The following is a 5,799-nucleotide window of genomic DNA, read 5'->3' as shown; positions in this document are numbered from 1 at the left end:
ACTTTTTTCACTTCATAGCACAATTTTACTGCTATGCATCTCATATTGAGGTATTTTGGACACTTTGGTCCTTTTCAAACATTCTGGTGTACTTTGACACTCTTTTGTATGCACAAGACATGGAACTATGTTCCTTTGTTTGTCTTTTGGTCTTAATGCATATGTTTCATAATCTCTATACTGTTTGGTACTTTTAGGACCCTCCCCCAAACTTAAGGGAAACAATGTCCTCATTGTGAGTGTATGAAGGCTACAAATTGGCCAAAATGAAATGAAGGCCCAAGTTGAATCAAGTGAAAGCTTTGGAAATGGTTGGCTAGTTCTAGAGGCTCAATTTAAGACAAAGATGGTTAAGCTTTGGATTATTGTGACTATGGCATCAATTCAAGCTTTTGTATAACAAATTCATCTTTTATTCTATTTTTTGTGCATATAAGGCTAAAGGAAGATATGCTACTTAAAATCAGTGCCCAAAATCCTAAAATGAAACAGAACAACAAAGATGATCAATACAAGTGTAATTGACTATCTTTAAAATGAAAGAAAACTCAAACTGAAAACAATTGAAGCAGAAAAACAAAGATGAGACGTCACAAGTGTGACTTGGTCATCTTGTGCAAATAAAAGGACATAAAGACTCAACTGAAGGATTTAAACACAACCAACAATCCAACTCTAAGTCAAATTGACCATAGGGTGAGGATGTGGTACCTGGAATGAGTTTTAAATCAAAACAGTCAACCAGAGGACTGCATTTCCAAACAATATGGTAACCTGAAACTAAACAATGGGATTGCCATTGTTTTACCATGAGATAAACCAATTAGAACCAAACAATGGGATTGCCATTGTTCTCTTATGACTTAGCCTGAACTGGTTTTAGCAATAACTAGGGAGGTAAACAGATGAGAACATCAACCATTGTCCTCCCTCAAAGCAGTCATACCAACTGTATACAAAACAACCAAACAGAAGTAAAACAGCAAAGATATAGCATGAGCATGAGTATATGATATCCTAAAAACAGCAAATGTCCTCAATTGAGGATAAAAACAGCAAAATAGAATAGAAGCTGTTTAAAACAGCATATGGAAAACAGCAAAAATTAAAGACTAAACTAAAAGATTCTGTTTTTGCAATTAGAAGTGACAAAGCTACTTCTACAAAATAGCAAATCAAAACAGCAAAGGAAAATGCATAACTTAAGACTGCATTCTCAAAACAGCAAATATAAAGGAACATTACTTACACAGGTAAACTGTGGCTAGAACATGTTCAAAAAGAGTTAAAACAGCAAATCCTTTCTAACAGAAATAGTAATACACAGCAACAATAGCTAACTAAAAACAACAAAAACAAATGGCATAGAGCAAATGACTATGCAAAGGAACAACTAGGCTAGACAGGACTTAAGATACTACTGTCAAAACAGAGGAAAATGTCATGGAATTCAAACAGCAGAAACAACCATGCTCCAGACTTTAAAACAACAAACTTCAACAAATCCTACAAACTATTTAGTCTTGAACATCAACTAAAAGCATTCCAAACTAACAAAAGAGCAAAAGCTTTTAAAAACAGCAAACAAAATACTAAAAGATCATGCCAGCAACAAGCTTTATATAAAAACAGCAAAATAGCAAATGCTTATAAATGGCAAAACATCAAATAAACTCTAAACTTAGCTAGATGATTATGCATAGCTTAGAAAATGTATTCAAGGAGTGAATAAGAGGTGGAACCTGTCCTACTTAGACTGAGTAGGAGAATCTGAGTGTTGCAAGTGGATGGACTTTGGTGGAGGTGGGAGCTTGACTGCACTCTTTGATTTTCCATGCTTGGCAGCAGCTCTAAGCATCCTCTCTTTCTGTATCTTGTATTCAGCCCATTGTACCCTCTCTTTCTTTAGGATGTCTACTTCCTTCTCCAAATCATCCACTTTCTTCATCAACTTATGATGCTTCTTCACTATTACTTTCTTCAAATTGCTAGCATGATCATCCATGGCTTTCATCAATTCAGCCTTTAGAGCTGCCATTGAAGAGGTTGGTGCATCTGGTTGTACTTTGGCATTCACCCTCATTAGTCTATCCAAGTTTTTCTTGTCTATGGAGGTCTTCTCCATAGACATCACATCCTTGGGCAAGGCTAAGACTTGGGCCTTTTGCATAAGCCTATGAATCAATGAAGGGTATAGTAACTTGTCATTTGTTCTTTCCACACATGCCTTGATGTTGGAGCATATCATCCTCCCAACATCAAATGGCCTAGCCTTTAAAATGCAATAGAGGATTAAAACTCTCTCTAGGCACAAATTAGTGTCATGGCTAGTGGGGTGAATGGTGTGCCTCATGAAATACAACCATTAATTGGCTTCAGGCTTCAAATATTGAGTTTTTAGAAGCCTAGCCCTCCCCTTGAAACTCCAAACAGCCCCTTCCTTGGCTACCTTAGCTAAGATCAAATCAAGCTCTTCATCAGTGCACCCAACAGTCAACCTATCTAGCTCAGAGTATGAAGGTGGGATGAGCTCTAGTAGGTCATTTATGGCATTGGGTGAGTATGAAACAAGGGTCTTTCTCACTCTTAAGTCTACCCCATCAGTGACTGTTACCTCAGTGTAAAACTCCCTAACCCAACTAAGATTGTATTGGTTAGGTGTGTCACATAGAGTCTCTCAACCCAAAGAATCTATTGTGGCCTTGATGTCAGGATTGGCCAATAATAGCTGTTGTGAAAAACCCTTTTGCACCACCCCTACTTTCTCAGAAAATTGCAAATATGTTTTTCTTGCTAGGGGTGTGCTAAACAAATGCTTTGGTTTCAAAAAGATACCTGGCCCTTCCTCAAACTGTTGCTCTGGCCTTTTTCTTCTTCTAGATGCCCTTTCCTCAGCCTCTGATCTCTCACTATCCTCTCTCCTCCTCTTGGAACGTCTTGTTTCAATTCTGCTCATTCTTTTCTTCCTTGGCATTCTCTTTCTCAAACTAGCCCTTGTATCAACCTCCTCTCTTTCTTGCTCCATATGAGGGCTGCTATGCTCAGGACTATGGTGGGCAGAATGTACACCTTCATAGTAGTCATGAATCCTAGAGTGTAAAGGGCTAGTAGGTTGGTTAGGACTAGGCATGAATGGTTGAGTGGAATGGGGTGAGGGTGGTGGTGTTTGAGTGACAGGGGTGTTTTGTGGGTCAGAAGGGTCTTCATTGTGTTCAAAGGGTGTAAGGCTTGGATTTGTTGGTGATAGACCTAAGACAAAGTCTAGTTCTTGGATGGATACAGTAGGTGGTAAAGGGATAACAGGTTCAGAGGGTGTGGAAGGTGTGGTTATGGGCTGGATTGGTGAGGGTAGAGGGCTGGTGGTGGTTGTTTCAATAGGGGCTGGTTTAGGAATTTCTGCAACAGGGGTTGGTTTAGGAATTTCTGCAACAGGGGCTGGTTTATGAACTACTTGGACAAGGGTTGGTTTGTGAACTGTTTCAACAGGGGTTGTTTCAACAGGTGGTGTTTTGGATGTGGATGCATGGTTGAATAGTGTAGGTTCTACAGTAGATGATGAAACAGGAATATTGGTGAAATGTGGGGAGTTCATGAAATTGAACTCAATAGGCATGTTTCTAAAAAAAGTAGGTGCATAGGTGGTGGTAACAGGTGGTTGGGCAGGGGCTGGATTACACTCTGGTTCTCTCCTAATCATCCTGTCCATGGCTGCCAAAGCAGCACTAACAGAGTGCTTAAGGGATGAATTTTCCTTTTTAGATGCTTGGGCAGCCATAGAAGGCTGAGTTCGGATCATAGCTATAGCAGGGGCACATGTTGCTGATCTTAGGCCCAATACCTCATTAGAGGCAGCAATGGCCTCATCCACAGATTTTCTTAACATAAAACCCACACTTGCCTGAGGATAAACAGGAAAGCTAGACAAGAAATCCATAGTTAAAGGTCTAGAAACTTTTAAACCTGTTTGGAACCTCTCTGTTGTGTTTGAAAGTATGCTCTGACTGTTTATCTGAGTTGCTGCATCTGCCATCATATTCAAAAAGGTTGAGTCCTGTTGTGTTGGTCTGCTTGAGCTGCTCTGAACATCATGCCTCTTGGATGGTGAATCACTATCATCAGATATATCAATCACAGTTCCTTTCTTTTGCTTTACTGGCTTGAAATTGATCAAACCCTTAGCCCTGCTTCTGGTCATTCTTGGGCCAAAWTGGTATTGTGGAAAGAGCTGTGGTTCAGACTTTACAATYACAGTAGCCTGAGTTTGGGGTTGGGTGAATGGTTGAGGTCTGTTTTTAGCAAAAGGGACCTGTCTCAAGGGAATGGCATCAATGGGTTCCTCCTCACTAGCACTGGATTGTTCATTGTTTGTAACAGGAGGCATAKAATCCGATTCCCCTTCCCTTCTTCTTGCTCGATTTTTGATAATGGCCATTCGAATGAAACAGGGGACTGGTAGTGTGTCTTTGGGCAAAGAAGAATTTTGGTTGTGAACAGTGGCTTGAAACAAAGCCGAATGGTGTATGAATAGTGATCAGAGGGTCATATGCTTGCTTAAACTTCTTCTCCAAGATTTTTGCTTCGAAAATTTCAAAACTTTCTCTGATCAATGACAGTTCTCGAGTGACTTGTGTGATTAGTCAGAAATCATACCTTGTTAGCAATGCCAGTTCACATGAAGTCTATTCTGTCTCGAAAATGCTTATTTGATGAGCTATGCCTGACTGTTCCTGGTATGATGGAGAAGAGAGTACGATGATGGTGCTGGTGAGTTGAGAGTTTGGAGACGAAAGGACAGTCTCTGGTCGAGGTCTGGTACGAATGCGCGGGATCCTTGACAGGCCGTACCAACAGGCTTAGAATTTTGGGCTTCTTTCGCGTGGGCTGTTGATTTGGGCCTCGTGAACACGGCTTCATCCTTGGGCCTTTTCCTTGCGGCCTGTTAAGAGATGAAACAAAAGGGCCACCAATTGTTTTAGCCGGCTTGGTYAGTAAATACAGGCAAATTGGGCCGGCTGCTTGAGAGTGAATTCTGGCCCAACGAGAACAAAACCCAAACTTTTTAATATAAACCTCATATATTACATATTATGAAATAACTAGATAATTATTCTAGAAGGAAAGATAAAATTCAAAGCTTATTAAAAAATAAAAAAAATGGAAATGCAAAATAAAATGAAAATAAAAATAATAACTTATAAATATATAAAGACAAAACATTCATAATGAACTATTATTTTAGAAAGATAACCTCAATAGGTTGCGCAACAATCATGGACTCAAAGAAAGGTTTTACTCTTTGTCCATTCACTTTGAAAGTGGTACCCCTCTCCGGATCTATCAGATCAATGACTCTGTAGGGGTATACCTTGGCAATAACAAAAGGTCCGGTCCATCGGGAATTCAGCTTTCCCGGAAATAATTGTAACCTTGAATTGAACAATAGGACTTTTTGGCCTTCTATGAAATCTTTTGGAAGAATCTTTTTATCATGCCATTTCTTGATATTTTCTTTGTAAAGCTTAGCATTTTCATAAGAAAAATTCCTATGTTCTTCTAGTTCACAAAGCTGCAAAGTCCTTTTTCTTCCGGCCTCTTCTAAACTCATGTTCAGTTCCTTAATGGCCCAATAGGCCTTGTGCTCTAATTCCACAGGTAAATGACAAGCTTTTCCAAAGACCAATTTATAGGGAGATATACCAATAGGGGTTTTGTAAGCAGTCCGATAGGCCCACAATGCATCATCTAACTTAGAGGCCCAATCCTTTCTATGTGGTTTGACTACTTTGGCCAAAATTCCCT

Source organism: Cynara cardunculus, assembly GCF_001531365.2.
Source record: "Cynara cardunculus var. scolymus isolate 2C chromosome LG 2, CcrdV1, whole genome shotgun sequence".
NCBI classification, from domain to species: Eukaryota; Viridiplantae; Streptophyta; class Magnoliopsida; order Asterales; family Asteraceae; genus Cynara; species Cynara cardunculus.
Note: the sequence above shows the minus strand (reverse complement) of the source record.